The 16,985-nt window shown below is 35.7% G+C and overlaps 1 long non-coding RNA gene across 1 annotated transcript; it reads left to right on the top strand.

Moving 5' to 3' along the window:
* Positions 1 to 3,596: 3,596 nt before the first annotated feature.
* LOC133780681 (uncharacterized) lies at positions 3,597 to 5,403 on the top strand. The gene is made up of 4 exons (XR_009869507.1): positions 3,597 to 3,777; positions 3,858 to 3,932; positions 4,401 to 4,462; positions 5,181 to 5,403. It is a non-coding gene; the product is annotated as an uncharacterized LOC133780681 (long non-coding RNA).
* The last annotated feature ends 11,582 nt before the right edge of the window (positions 5,404 to 16,985 follow it).

Below are 16,985 nucleotides of genomic sequence, written 5' to 3'. Positions count from 1 at the left end.
CAGGGTAGCACTATAGCGCCACAAAGTGGATGCTATAGTGCTACAAGCAGAGACAAAAGCCCCCCAGGAAGCCAGCATAGCGATGTAGCGCTCCAAGGCTAGCACTACAGCGCTACAAACAGCAATCTTCAACCTCTAGTTTTCTCCTTCGAATTTCCTCGAGACAAAACTCCTTAAAACCCCTCCAAACCTCAACCACATACCAAATTAAGCCTACCATCCTCTACATCTCATCCCACACAGCCCAACAACATAAAACTTAACCACATGCACCATCAAACAAAGAAAACAAGAATTGAACTCAAACCTCAAGAACTCATCAGAAAACCAGAATCAATCCAGCAACTCAGATGATCAAGCTCATAAATTCTTACCTTTAATGGGGAATTTAACCTTAGGTTGCCCTTAGTATCCTTCCAACCTTTAGCTCCTCAATTCTTCAAGCTCAACCCCTTAACTTCCATTTAAAAAAATCCAAATTCAGAACTCAAACTCACCAAAACTCATAAATCTCAACATAGCTTTAAACCTTACCTTTATTTGGGAATTAACTCCAGCTAACCCTCTTGATTACCTCAAGAACCAAGGTCCCAGCTCTAGCCTAAGCCTCCACTGAGTTACAGCTTCAGAAATCCTCAAGAAATGGTGAAGAATGGGCAAACCGAGTGGAGGAGAATGAGGTAAGCTTAAGTGTTATGTTTTCTCTTCTTTCCTTCTTCTTTTCTTTTCTTTCAGCTTCTAATACTTTCTAAAAATTCCACTAAGTCTATAAAGGCCAAATATCACTTATCCTCTTTTAACCACCTAAAAGACCATTTTGCCCTCCCATTAAAACCTAAGTCTTACAACATTCTAAGGGCATTTTGGTCATTTGTTCTCAATTCCCGCTAATTCCTCGAGTGTCCCTAATAATTATCGCTTAACCCCGACACCTAGCTAATCACCAATTATTTCCCTCAATGTCAAATAGTCTCCAATATATTTCCCGAATTCCTAAAAATACCCCTAGGCTACCCCGAGCCGGGTATAAATCCCCACCGTGACTTTTTCGCTAAACCGCTCACTAGGATCACCTCGAGTCACAAGTTGCAAATATATCCACATAATAATGTGGTCTCAGCAATTTATCACAGATAATCATGCTTATGCCCTCAATGGGCCAAAATTACAGATATGCCCTTATAATCTAAACAGGGCCTACATGCATACTAATACACATAATCATGCATCTCATATATCCAAATAATCATATAAGCATGCTTATCACATAATCATGCATTTAATCATTTTAATCACACATAATCCAGTTATGCCCTCTCGCCACACTAATCAAGGCCCTTAAGCCTTATTAGTAATTTTGGGTCGTTACATTCTTGGTAATACTCTGCGACATAAAGGATACAAGGGTTAGAGAAATAGAAGAAATGACTCATTCATTCCACTGCGTATACTGTAAGTATTCTTATCATTGTTTCACTTTGAATTTAATTTTAGAAACATGTTCTAGGTTATCTCATATTAATTTGTTTAATATTAGATATACATTAAAATAAATAAAGATCCTATATAAGTTTTCCTAACAACTCGTATCAGAGCCTTTGGTAATCTTTATTTCCATGCATGAACATGTTAAAAATTGGATTTTTTGATGTGTTTGAATAATTGGATGGTTTCATGTTTTTATGAAACGAATTGATTTTATGTGATTATTAGTAATTTTTAGGTTATTTTGTTGTGTTTTCTATGCCATTAATTTTTATATATGTTTTATTTTGTGTAAAACATGTTAAAAAATAATTAGAAAATGATTTTGGTTTGAAAAATTGCTCAAAAATTTTTTGGAAATTTTCTTCCACTGGTTGCCATGCACGCGCGCACACGCTCGCGTCTCCTCACCCGCGCACACACCTCCTCGACAACCAGTGCAACCTCGCGCGCGCGGCCCCTTGCAGCCAGGCCATTTGATGTACAGTACCTGAAACAAGTACTATTCGTCCAAATTTTTTTTTAAATTAAAGAAATTAAAATTGTGAAAATTAATTATTTATAATCAAAGCCAAAAATATCAGATTTGTTTTAGCATTTAAAAATGTTTTTTTAAATAAGATATTTTTGTTAGTTGAGATTTAAATAATTAGATATTTTCTACAAAGATTCAAATTCATATTTAAAAATATACTAACAACTTAATTTTAAATCTTTTAATACATTAAAATATTAGAATTAAGATATCAGATATTTAAGATATTTTATTAAATCTTTATTTGAAAATATAAATATTTGTTTATTATATCATTTTTAATATTTAAATTATTTGAAATTTGAAATTTGTTAGTTAGATATTTTCATAGGTATTTGGATTTTTTTAATTGTTTTAAGATATTTTTGGGTTGTTATAACTATTTATATTTATATATATTTTTTAAATTGTTAAAATATTATCTAATAGTTGTAACAACACAATATAGTTCTAAAAACAATTAAGATATTGATTTTAAAATTTAAAATTGGTTAAATTTTGAAAAATATCAAATTTTTTAACCAATTAATCAAATATTTTTTTAATAAATGAGATTTAAATTAACTTTGGTTAATTATTAATAAATCATATTTAAATTAAATTAATGTTTTTCAAATTAACCTAAATCAAGTTTAAATTAACTTTTATTAATTGTTGATAAATTTCATTTAAACTGACTTTTTTTTTTGTAAAAATTTATTTAATTCGAATTTTTTTTTATAAATTCTAGAAAATTAATAGTGGTATTTTTGCAAATGAAATAAATTGTGGTATTTTTGCATAAATTCATAGAATTGCTCATATAGTAACATGATTAAGCCCATCCAATTATAACATGTCTGTTTGCAATATATGCGGTATTTTTGCAATTAGGCTTAGATGCATATTGTAGCACCCACATTACTTTGATATATATAGCCAATAATCACATGATTGCATTGCATTACATATCATACAATATGTATAATTTGAGCATATGCATATTCTTATAAGTGTTCTCATGTATAAGTATAAAAGTTGTGTATGTGATGTCTATATGTATGCTCAATATTATTAACCTTGTGGCATTTGAGTTGTCTTTTATGGGTGTTTGATGTGCTCAAGATATAAGAAAGTATGAAAAATATGGACAAGGCATGGAATTAAGTGATGAAAGTGAGATATAGAAGGCAAAATAGGTTAAGTAGTGAAAAATAGTACAATGTCGATTACTAGTATTTCGGTGTAAAATTGAGTATTTATGGATTTACCAAATGTAATCGAGGTATGATGTAGGTCTCATTGATGATGTAAAAATGGTTTTAGAACCATTAGATCAATTCTTGATGGGAGGTATACATAATCAGTGGTATTGATACAAAGTCAAAACGAGCTTAGCATAAGTGCGCTACGCTCGATCGGGTAAGCATAACTATTGGGTATGAAGTCATATGGACCAAAGGTTTGGTGTGAGTGTTTTACACATAAGGATAATAGGCCTAGCAGATGATTAAGTCGAAATTATTGAAGTGATAAGGTTTTCATAAGTCAAAAGGTGAAATGATGAGATGAAAGGTGTCAAATTTTGATAATAAGGCTAAATCATTGAAAATAAGGAATTTTCATCAACCTTATCACTTTGCACGACCATTATTCTGAAAAACAGAGAGAAAAGAAAACCAAAAACCATTTCTTGGCTGGTTTGAAGAAATTCTAAGGAGATCCAAGTGAAATCAAAGCCAAAGAAGTAGATTAAGCTTAGTTCTAGCCTTTTTATGGTAAGTTCTTGTACTTGGAAGTTAAACTATGTTTTTGAATTTTTCTGAAAGCTTATATATGGTGTTTTATCCTTTTTAAGATATTTCTTGGGGTTTCCAAGTAGTTGGAGGTTTAGAAAAGCTTGAAGAGATTGTTTTCGCCGAAAAGTTGCTCGGTAAGTGAAATTTTGTGTTTTATGAGGTTTTTGGGGTTCTTGGAGTACAAGATGATTTTTGGTTATTGGATTGAGTTTATAAGAGAGTATATATGTTTATAAATGTTTTAATAGATGTGGAGACTCATTTAATTTGGATGATGATCTAGGAGATAAGAATTTTATCAAAATCGGTATATGATAACTTTATGATGAATCATGTTGGTATTTGGGATATATGGTTATGGCAGGTTAATTGATGTTGATTATTGGTGGATTTTGATATTTGAGGATAGCTAAAATTAAGGGGAAACTCTGTCAAAATTTCCCCAAATGTCTAAGATAAATCTAATGCTCGATCTAGGTGGTTTAAGGCGTTTTAGGCATGTTTTGGGTATGAAAGTTGATATGATGTTTTATGGGTATTTTTAAATGATAGTTCAATGTCTTACTGCCTTCATTGTGATGAGAAATCCATGCCATTGTCAGGATAAGCATATCAATACCCAAGACATCACTTGTTACACGGTGAAATATATTGTGGACAAAGGGTAAGTAAAGTACTCAACTGCAACACAAGAATTATGTGTTATGTGAAAGTATGCATTATATGAATATTTTGTGAGTAAGTGGTATTAACATACAGTGACACTTCATCATAAATTTGTATGCATGGCATAATAGTGATATGGTAAATTATTATATGATATAAGACCATGCATGATATTATGATGATTAATTATATGATGCCTTTGCAAGTTTTGTGCAACATAAAAGAAAGTTGTAATAAGAAGTTTAAGTTCAGTGCCACTGTTTTGAAAAGGCAAATGAAAGTGTTAATAAGTGTAAACGGAGGCCTATAGTAGGCTTATAGTGGCTGCCCAATAATTTGGGCTAGGTTTTAGTGAACCAATTATATTGTTTGCCATATTTCCGTTTTTATTTCTCCTCCATATGAGTTATTGTTATATGTATTGACACCACAGTGTGTGGCCGCCTTAACTCTTGAGCCTGACGGGGCAATGATGGAATAAGGTTTTTAATGTGCCCTACTGTGGTGATGGCTAGCCGGAGGAGAACCCATGGGATTTTATATTGTATGTGTAACAAGCCCTGCAGGCATTGACCAATTCAAACAGTGTGCACAATATTAAGGGGCCCAAAATTTAAAAAGAAGTTGTGTATGTCCATTGATATTGGGTAATCATTAACATTGCATGCATTACTTTGCTTACTGAGCTTTAGGCTCACAGTTGTCTTGTGTTGCAGGTAGAGAAAGAAATGTGTGAATGGCATGAGGAGAACTGAAGCATGGTCCTGACCCTGATTTGTACATATGAACATATTGACCTTTTGTGGGTTATTTCAGTTATCAGTGAGATGTTTGTAATAAAGTGTGAAGTTATGTTTTGAAAATAAATTGGGTTATTTAATACTTATGTATAATATGTTTGAGACCCACTTTATGTTTAATGTAAATAATGTGAAATAAGTTTCAAGTTTAAAAAAAAAAAAAAAAAATGTCCAAACTTTTGCAGTAATAAATTATGATATAGTTTTAAAACGTAACACCTCAAATATGGTTTTAACTAAAATAAGTGAGGGTGTTACACATATAGTGGCACATATGTTTGTTAGATATATGGTTTTTTGCCAAATAAAATATTCATAAAATGATAGGTTTTATTTGAGCCCATTAGAAAATGTAAAGTTTAAATTCCTCTCTTGTGGGTGATTCCACTTGTGAATGCACATTTGTTTTGCATGACTATAGTAGGGCTAATCAATTAATAACAATTAATAAAATGAAGGTTTAAATTCCTGTCTTTTGGACCTTGTATGGAAGATTGGGGGCCTTTGTAGTGGGAACAACATACTGGACCCAGTCGTCCTCCATACAAGCTCAATTGTTAAGGCCCATTTACCTAAGTTTAACTTAATTGTATAGGTTCATTATATTAGTTAAACCTAAATATTGATTAGCAACAAATTAATTCTAAATTAATTGAATTTGTTTCAATGTGACACTTTAGAATTAATAGGAAATTATAGGACTTTGGTTTTTAAAAATTATAATCTTATAATTTTTTGGAGAACCAGTCATTAATTTTCGAAAATTAATAATAAAAATACTTCTTTTTAATTTTATAATGAGCTTATTTTAAGTTTTTTTATTCGATATCCACCATTGGTTTAACAACGTCAATAACTTAATGGAGTCTCGAGACGCTTTGATTCGTCCCCCTACGAAAGGTGTTCATTGGTTATTTTGACAAAGTTAAAATTTGAAAGATAGGTAATTATAGGTCAAATTCTACTAGACTCACTCCTACGGTGACTACTATGACTAAATCTACTGATTATCGAAACCATGGGTCTAGCTCATAAAATAAGAGATTTTGTTTTCTTATTTTGATCAAATAGTAGGTTGTTAATAATGGTGTCCATTATTAAATAAGTTTACAACTTTATTTAACTAGTGGTATTATTTTCTCTCGCCAACCGGGACAAAGATATCATAGATTAGTTAAAAACCTAAAGAAATAGAGATATGATTATTTTGGTATTTTTTCTCATATCTTACATATTTTTTATATATGTTGTGTTATTTCTTAAAATTTGTGTGAATAGGAGTTTTATTGAGCGAATGTGATTGATTTCTATTTTATTGATAATTTGTAGTTTTAAGTTAAGTAGTGTCTGTGTCTATTCCCATCCTTTCTCAACTTTCGATGGAGAAACTCACTGGAGAAAACTACCTTAATTGGAAGCAGAATATCAACATAGAGTTGATTGGTGTTAACTCCGAGTTTGTCATGATTGAGGAATCCCCAGAATGAGCACCGTGTCCACACGTTCGTGATGGCACCGTCAATGCTCGTGATGGCACCGTAAATGCTTGGATAGCACCGTCTCCCCACATACGTGATGACACCATGAATGCTCAAATGGCACCGCGTCTGCATGTTCGTGATCAACTCAACTATGGTCTGACACAGCTTATGAATGAGCTTCAGATTATTGAGCCTATCATGGGTGGACCTAGTAAGGGAGGAGAAAATAAGACTACTGTTGTTGCTGCTGATCCAGCTAAGACTGAAGCTAACCAAGCATCATCTTCGAAAGCTGAAAACAAGAGGAAAGGTGGACAAAACAACAACCCCAAGCCTGCAAAGGCTGCAAAGACGAGTGCACAACCAAATGCATAGACGCCTAAGAGGAAGAAGAAGAAAAACAAGAAATGTAAAGGTAAGTGTTTTCACTACAAAGAGAATGGGCATTGGAAACAGGATTGCCCCAAGTTTCTAGCAGCTAAAAATAAAGGTAATGATTATAGTTCATTTATCTTGGAAACATGTGTTTTAGAGAATGATAAATTTTTTTGGATTATTGATTCTGGATCTAATAACCATGTTTGTAACTCTTTACAACTTCTTAAGTCGTGGGAGGAAGTGGACGAAGGCAGCTTAAAGCTTAGAGTTGGGAACAAAGCGTTCGTTGCAGTCCAAGCTAGAGGAAGAGCTCGTCTGAAGTTCAGAAATAAATTTTTAATTTTAAATGATGTATTTTTTTATTATGGATTTTAGTAGAAATTTAATTTCAGTTTCCATGTTACAATTAGAATGATTTGTTATGACTTTCACAAGTTCTAATATATCTATTTCTTTCAATAGATCACAATTGTGCATTGCATGTTTGGAAAATGGGCTTTATATTCTGCGACCTAACAAACCCCTTGCTCTTAACAATGATTTATTCAAAGTAGCTAAACCTAGGACCAATAAACGTCAAAAGACCGATAGCGATAATATGACGTATTTATGGCACTTGAGACTAGGTCACATTGGCTATGATAGGACTCAAAAACTTACAAAGGATGGGCCTTTGAGGGAACTCACCTTAGGTGAATTACCTGTCTGTGAATCTTATCTAGAAGGCAAACTGACCAAACGTCCATTCTCTGCAAAGGGTGATAGGGCCAAAGAACCACTTGGACTTATTCATTCAGATGTTTGTGAACCTTTGAATGTACAAGCCAGGGGTGGTTTTGAGTATTTCGTCACTTTCATTGACGATTACTCTAGATACTCGTGTCTTTACCTAATGCATAGGAAATCAGAAACATTTTCAAAGTTTCAGGAATTCCTAGCAATGACTCAGAACCAATTAGGTAAAACGTTAAAGATCTTACGATCTGATAGGGGTGGAGAATATTTGGATATGCAGTTCCAAGATCATTTAGCTGAACTTGGGATTTTATCACAACTTACTACCCCAGGTACTCCGCAACAAAATGGTGTAGCGGAACACCGGAACTAAACTTTATTGGAAAATGGTTAGATGCATGCTTAGTTACTCAACTCTACCAACTTCGTTCTGGGGACATGCAATTGAAACCGCGAACAACATTCTCAATGTCATGCTGTCTAAATCAATCCCCAAAACACCTTTAGAACTCTAGAATGGTCGTGAACCTAGTTTACACCATTATAGAATCTGGGGGTGTCCCGCCCACGTCTTGAGGAAAAGGGAAGGAAAGCTAGAACCGCGAAATGAAGTTTGCATGTTTGTTGACTATCCTAAAGGTACTCAGGGTGGAATCTTCTATAGTCATTCAGAAAAGAAAGTGTTTACTTCTACGAATGCTACTTTTCTGGAAAATGACTATGTCCAAAACTTCAAACCCCGTAGCAAAGTAGTTTTAGAGGAGATGGTTAAAGAATTGACTTCAACCAATGTTCCATCGTCATCAACGCGAGTTGAAGATGAAATTCCTACTCTTCATGTCCAACCGACGCAAGTTGATTTAAATAAAGATAGTACCATTGTTCCTGAGCAAACAGACACAGAGCCTCGCCGTAGTGGGAGGGTTTCTAGGAACCCAGTTCGCTATGGTTTGGATGGTGAAACCAATATGGTTGTTGGTGACACTAGTGATGATGATCCGTTGTCTTTCAAACAGGCAATGGCTAGCCATGAAAAGGAACTATGGCTCGAAGCCATGAAACAAGAAATGGAGTCCATGTACTCAAATTCTGTCTGGGATCTTGTGGAGGCACCTAGTGACTTTAGGGCCATTAGGTGCAAATGGATCTACAAGAAGAAACGAGGTGTTGATGGAAATATCAAGACTTATAAAGCTCGATTAGTGGCAAAAGGTTATACCTAAAGAGAAGGCATGGACTATGAGGAAACTTTTAGTCTGGTAGCCATGCTCAAGTCCATTCGCATCCTCCTATCATAGCAGCCACTCTCGACTATGAGATATGGAAAATGGACGTCAAGACAGCTTTTCTTAATGGAAAGCTTGACGAAGTCATTTATATGGATACGCTAGAAGGATTTAAAGTAGATGGACAAGAAGGAAAAGTTTGCAAGTTGAATAGGTCCATTTATGGACTTAAGCAAGCTTCTCGCTCCTGGAATCTTAGGTTTGATGAAATAATCAAAACCTATGGCTTTGAACAAAATATTGACGAGCCTTGTGTTTACCAATTGAAGGAAAACCAAATAATGGTATTCCTGGTTCTTTATGTAGACGATATCTTACTCATTGGAAACAATGTTAAGAAATTATTAGATGTGAAGAATTGGCTGAGAACTCAATTCTAGATGAAGGATTTGGGTGAAGTAAGTTATGTTCTAGGTATCCAGATCATCAAGGATAGAAAGAACAGACTCTTAGCTCTATCTCAAGCAGCTTACATAGATAAATTTCTTGAATGTTTCTCAATTACAAATTCCAAGAAAAGGTGTCTACCGTCCTGCCATGGAATTCATCTTTCAAAGAAGCAGTCTCCCCAGACTCCTGAAGAGGAAGATGCAATGAGAAAAGTTCCTTACACATCTGCAGTTGGAAGTCTGATGTATGCCATGTTGTGTACTAGACCAGATATCTGCTATGCAGTGGGAGTACTGAGCAGGTATCAGTCAAACCCAGGACCGGAACATTGGATATCAGTTAATCATATCCTGAAGTATTTGAGACGGAATAGGGATTATATGTTAGTCTACAAGGGTGGTGTTCTGAACCCTGTAGGCTACACCGATTCAGATTTTCAAATTGATGTCGATGACAGGAAGTCTACTTATTGAATGGTGTTTACTCTTGGGGGTGGAACTATGATTTGGAGAAGCGTAAAGCAGTCTGCAATCTCAAATTCCACCATGGAGGTTGAGTACATAGCCGCGTCAGAAGCGGCTAAGGAAATAGTCTGGCTAAAGAAGTTCTATTCAGATCTTGGTGTTATTCCATAAATGGATAAACCGCTTGTGTTGTTTTGTGACAATACAAGAGCGATAGCCAACTCATAAGAACCTCGAAGTCACAAGAGGAGTAAGCATATAGAAAGTAAGTATCACATTATTCGAGAATATGTGGCCAGGGGAGATGTGAAGGTTATGAAGATTGCATTTGAATACAATCTTGCAAATCCGTTTACAAAGACACTACCAGAAGCTACATTTGATAAGCATATCAAGGAAATGGGATTAGTAAAATCAAGGCATTAGTTTCAATTAGTGCAAGTAGGAGTTTGTTAGGCTTTTATGCCCTAATTAAAACCCACTTTCTTTGTAATCTCATTATTATCAATAAAAGAATAGAAACCATTTTTTGACTTGGTCAATCACTTTGCTCACATGTTTTATTTTCATGATTATTTGTTTAATATAAACTTCTATTAAATCCTGAGCATATAACTAATCGTATTTATAGTGACGTAATCACAGTGGAATATAAATACGATTATATGTTCAAAATAAGTTAGTCCTAAGATTAATCAATGCACAGGATTTACACTGACTTGCCAATTTACGATATGATCTACTTACACATTGTGGTGTTATGTTCTTTCTAGAACATTAGCAAAGAAGATAAGATCGGATGTATTTGTTACATCATACTAGACCGATATTGACAGTTGATAGGATAAGTAAACATACCGTTATTATCTATTCTAGTCATATCATATAGTTGACCATAGATCAATTCAATCTCAATTTTGAGTGGTTAGTATTCTAACTGATTGTATTATTTGAGTTCTTTGACTTGTTCGTTACTAGCTTACCCTACGGACTAGCCCATACTTACATCTTGAGAACTCGGTAGTATAATTGAGTGGGAGTGTTAATCATAGATATGACCATCTATAGCTTCTGATGAAGAAGTGAAACATTGGTTTCCTTTTAGTTTGGTTCAAGGTGTTAGATGATAGAGATCTCATTTTAGTAATTAAATTAGTTTACTAAAATATCATTTATAAGGAACTAAGTGTTTTAAGGATAAAATACAATGAGGGGTAAAACAATATTTTAGTCACATCTCATTGTAGACCGTCTATAGAGGATTGAGTGACAATTATGGTTGTAACAATGGATAATTAATAGCGTATCTATATTTGTTATAGAGTGTTCTATGAATTCGAGAGTGTAATTCCGAGTCTTTAGTGGAGTCACGAGGAATTAATAAGTTAGTAAATTTGTTTGTTAGATTTATGATTACTTATTGGAGCTTGATTTCATATGTCCATGGTCCTCATTGTACCTCGGATAAAATCATTTAGATAGTCTCAATTAATTGATTTAATTATCAATTAGAATTATTAAAGTTAACCAGGTTAATTTTGGATAGTTTCACAGAGTTATGTAACTTAGAGAAGAAGAGAGAAATTATGGCAGATTTATTAATTAAGATAAATTGGTATCTAAATTAACAAATAAGTTTAAATCAATGTTCAAATTATAAATAATTAATTTGATAAATGATTTAAATAATTATTTAATTAATTAAATCAATAGAAAATAATACAAGCCCTGATTTTAAGTCCAATGGGCTTAAATCAAATGAGAAATTTCACGAGCCTAAAGCCCATGATAATTTCAATCTAGGGTTGTTAATTGGCTATTATTTTATTGATTTTTTAATTAAATAAATGACCTAATTGAGTCTATAAAAGGAGTGCTTAGAGAGAAGTCAAAAATATATGTTTTATAAGTTTAATCACTGGTTTTCTGATAGTTTTAGATTCTCTCTAAACACAAGTCATTTTCTAAGCCTCTTATTATTCTTTTCTCTTCTTCTCTTTGTGTCTATCTCATGTGTTGAGAATTGCCCACTCTAGTCTAGGTGATTCTAATGATACTTTGGAAGACTGTGAAGATTATAGAAGATCCGTTCAGTTTCTTGGTAATACTCTGCGTTAGAAAGGATACAAGGGTTAGAGAAACTGAAGGAAAGACTCATTCATTCTGCTGCGTATATTGTAAGTATTCTTATCATTATCTCTCTTTGAATTCAATTTTAGAAACATGATCTAGGTTATCTCATATTAATTTGTTTAATATTAGATCTACATGAAAACAAATAAAGATCATGTATAAGTTTTCCTAACACTACCAACATGTCGTCAACATACAACAACAGAATAATAAAATCACCATCACCAAATCTTGTGGTAACCACAAGGATCTGAACTGAATCTGTTGTATGTAAGGCTCATGATGAAGGAATTAAATCTCTTATACCTACATCTCGACACCTGTTTGAGATCGTATAGAGATTTGTTTAACCTGCAAACCAAGTTCTCTTTTCCTTTTTCTTCAAATCCTCCTGGTTGGAACATGTAAATTTCTTTAAGTTCTCCATGAAGAAATGCGGTTTTCACTTCTAACAAGTTAAATGTAGCACACATTGTCAAGACCACTAGAACTGTTGTAAGTCGAACAACAGGAGAAAATATCTCATTGAAATCAACACCTTCTTTCTGAGCATATCCTTTCACCACCAATCTAGCACAATACTGCTTCACTTGGTCATTGACATCTCGCTTGATCGTGTACACCCATTTGTTCTTGATGACCTTCCTTGTTGTGACGCCCCACGTCACTATGGCTGCTTTCTGGAATGACGACTGGCCTTACAAACCAACACGAGTCTTTTCAGCGTGCTTTGTCCTCACTCACATGCTTCCTAGGAAAACTTCCCAGGAGGACACCCATCCTTAGATTACCCCAGGTCAAGCACGCTTAACTTTGGAGTTCTCAAGTGATGGGCTACCGAAAAGAAGATGCATCTTGTTGATATAGGTAGTACCCATCAATCCATTTAAGCCCTCTTCAACTGTGTAGTCCCATACCTACACAGTCTTAGAATCATCACACTTGACCTTCCCCAGGCGGTGTGGAATTGCACAGCTTACCCGGTCTTTCCCCTTACAGATCACGAGATTATGACTGTCACAATCACCCCCCTTACGGGCCAGACGTCCCCGTCGGCCACACTTCCGGCTGGGTCAAAGCTCTGATACCAAGTTGTAACGCTCTGGATAGCCAAGACCGTTACACTGTGTGTTTATAAAAGTGCTAGACTTGCTAATCAAGTCATTTAATTAAGAGCGTGTTACTGAAACTATAAAGGTGCTAGGCTTAAAATGTTTTGGTCTCAAAAGTCACATTTCTTATAAAGAAACATTTCCTGTTTACACGGGATCCCAAAAATGTTAAGATTAAAACCATTTACAAAAGATTCAAGAACTAAATACAGTATTAGCCATATTAAGGTAAAACAGACAATTAGGCAATCTCAGTCCTGATCCACTCCTCGGCCATGGTGACCAAACAGCTGGCTATGTACATTCAACCCCGCAGCTCTCCTTCTCAGGATTGGTCAAACTTTCCTTTGCCTTTACCTGCACCACATAGCACCCGTGAGCCAAGGCCCAGCAAGAAAACACAACAACAGAGCATAAGCAATCAACAGATAATCCAATATCTCATATTGCATAACATATTCTCAATCATATAATCATTCAGAATAATCAAGTATTCAACATACTAAACATATCAACTCATATCATACATCAATTCACAAGTGATAACTAGGGTTAGCGCCCTTAGGCCGCAACCTCCGTTATCCCACTAACTCCGGCCCGCTTAAACCGAGCTCAGTGAATATTAAGCTGTCCTCGGCTACCAGTGGCCAAGCTACGCCCTGTGCACAAATATTGTGTACGGAACCCTTAGGCCGCTATCACATGTCCCATGGCATAATACCATCATTGACATTATACAAATATCGGGAGCACTTAGTCCCATCACATCACAAACATATAACCGGGTGCAGTTTTCTTACCTTTGGATTTGTTAGCCTTGTTCACTGTGATCCTTGAGCACGATTCCCCCTTGAGCCCTAGCGAACACCTAGCCATAGCCATAGATCAGAATCATCACCAAACCTCAAATCCAAAACTTACCCTCGGGACCAATCCCGAGCCCTCGGGAAGCCCCAATTCCACCAAACGGGGTGGTGGAATCGAACCCCGAACCCCCGGGCAAAAAACCCTTGAAAATAACTCAAAAACCCCTCTCTGGGAACAGGGTAGCGCTACAACACTCTAAGGAGGGCGCTGTAGCGCTACAAGCAGAACCAAAATCCCCCAGAAAGCATGGCCTAGCGCTACAGTGCCCAAAGGCTAGCGCTGTAGCGCTAGTCACAGACAACCAACACCCCATTTTCCCTTCCTGCGATTTCCCTGAGCCAAACTTAACCAAAACTTCTCCAAACCTTCACCAAACTCAAAATCAAGCTCACTAACATGTCTAACTCATCCCAAGCATCATAACCACATAAAATCTAATCACATGCACCTCTAATCCTAAAATTCACCATAGTCACTTCTAGACTTCAAAACTCAGCAGAACACAGCCAAAACTTCAAAGTTAAGAGTTCAGAATTTATACCTTTGATGAAAATTCGACCTTAAGTTGCCTCTAGACCTCCTTAGCTTGCTCTTCCTCAATCCTTGGCTCCAACTTCCCTAGAATTCCCCATCAATTCAGCTTAGATACCTTAGTTAGAAATCAAAACCAGAACTGAAGAAACTTCAAAGTCTTACCTCAACCAAATGGCTTATCCTTGCTAAACCCTTGCCAAATCTTCAAACCTAACTCAGAAACCTTATGGCTCAGCTTGACCTAGGAAATGGTGAAGGAGATCACCAACCGACCCTTAGATAAACAGCTCTGTTTTCCTCCCTTTCTTTTTCTTTCTTTTCCTTCTTTTCTTTCTTCCTTAGCCTTCTACCTTTTTCTACAATTCCCACTAAGTATAAAGCCTCAGCATACTTATCTCCTGCAAGCCAAATGACCATAATGCCCTCCCTTTTAATTTAAATCATTTAATCCACTTAGGGGCATTTTAGTCATTTTACCCAATTCCCGCTAATTCCTCAAGTGTCTCTAACATTTTCTGCTCACTTCCCGATACCTAATTAATCACCAATTATATTCCTCATTATCAAAATTAACCTCGATATATTCTCTAAATTCCCATTTATACCCCCAGGCTCACCCCGAGCTGGGTATAAATCCCCACCGTGACTTTTCTGCTAATCTGCTCACTAGAATCGTCTCGAATCACAGATCACAGATCTATCCACATAATAATGTGGTCTCAACAATTATCACATTTATATACAGTTATTCCCGCAACGGGCCAAAATTACGATTATGCCCTTCTAACCTAATCAGGGCCTACATGCATACTAATACACATAGTCATGCATCTCAAGTATTCAAATAGTCATATAACATGCTCTAAATCATTAAATCACATATATTCCAATTATGCCCTCCCGGCACACTAATCTAGGCCCTTAAGCCTCATTAGTAAATTTGGGTCGTTACACTTGTGGTAGTGGAACAAGATCACACGTCCTATTCTTATGGAGAACTTCAATTTCTTCTTTCATTGTCGACATCCACCGAGAAGCTTCTTGGCTTTTTGTAGCCTCATGGAAAGTTGATGGCTCTCCATCCTCTGTTAGTAGGCAGTATGCAATATTTCCCTCCATAACATAGTCCGAGTGCCAAGCTGGTTCTCTTCTTACCCGAGTTGACCGCCGAACTTGTGGAGTTGCAAACTCAGCTTGCTCTTATTCTTAATGCTGTGGTGCTACTTCAAAAGAATTTAGAACTTGTTGATCTTCAAATTGAGTTGTAGTAGTCTCTGATTTTTCTTTCATAGTGTTATCATCTTCTTTCTCTTGTACTTTATCTTCTAAGAAGATCACATCTCTACTGATTATCACCTTGTGAGCAGTGGGATCCCAAAGGCAGTACCCGTTCACTACATCAACATACCCTAAGAAAACACATTTTCTAGAATTTTGATCTAGCTTTGATGTTTCTTTGGCATTGTACATAACGTACACAAGACTTCCAAATGTATGTGAGCAAGAATAATCAGTTGGCTTACCAGTCCACATTTTCATTGGCGTCTTTAGATCAATTGCAGTTGATGGTGACCGATTGATCATATAATAGACGGTATTAGCTACTTCTGCCCAAAATGACTTGGCCAACTTCGCAGTTCTCAACATCGCTCTTGTTCATTCTAACAAGGTTTTGTTCATTCGCTTTTCTATTCCATTTGTTGTGGAGTATATGCCACAGTGAATTATCTTTTGATGCCGTATTGCTGACAAAAGCTATCAAATTCATCACTAGTATATTCTCCTCCATTGGTTGTTTTCAAGCACTTGATCTTTTCTGATTCAAGTTCCACCCGCGCTTTGAATGTCTTGAAAACTAGAAAGCATTTGACTTTCTCTTGATTGGATACACCCAACATCTTCTGGAGTAATCATCAATAAAGGATACAAAGTATCTTGCACCTCCTAGAGATAAAGCTGGTGGTTGCCAAACATCAGAGTGGATTAGCTCTAAGTATGATTTACTTTTAGCAGTTGACCTACTGAACTTCAATTTGTGTTGCTTACTTATAACACAATGCTCACAAAAGGGTAATGAAACCTTTTTAAGCTCTGGAAGTAGCTTTTGCTCCGCGAGAATCTTTAAACCTCGTTCCGACATGTGGCCAAGTTTACGGTGCCACATCATCGTTGATTATTCTACTGAACTAGCTGAAGCAGTGGACACTTCTCATTCCTGATGTATCTCTGCTTTAAGCATGTACATATTTGCAGCTACCTATTTTGCTTTCATCACCACAAGTGCGCCTTTAGCAATCTTCATGATGCCATTTTGGACATGGGTTTTGCACCCACTGGTATC

This window comes from Humulus lupulus, chromosome 5 (assembly GCF_963169125.1).
Source record: "Humulus lupulus chromosome 5, drHumLupu1.1, whole genome shotgun sequence".
Classification (NCBI taxonomy): domain Eukaryota; kingdom Viridiplantae; phylum Streptophyta; class Magnoliopsida; order Rosales; family Cannabaceae; genus Humulus; species Humulus lupulus.
The sequence above is the reverse complement of the archived record's forward strand: the minus strand, read 5'-3'. Positions and strand labels throughout refer to the sequence as shown.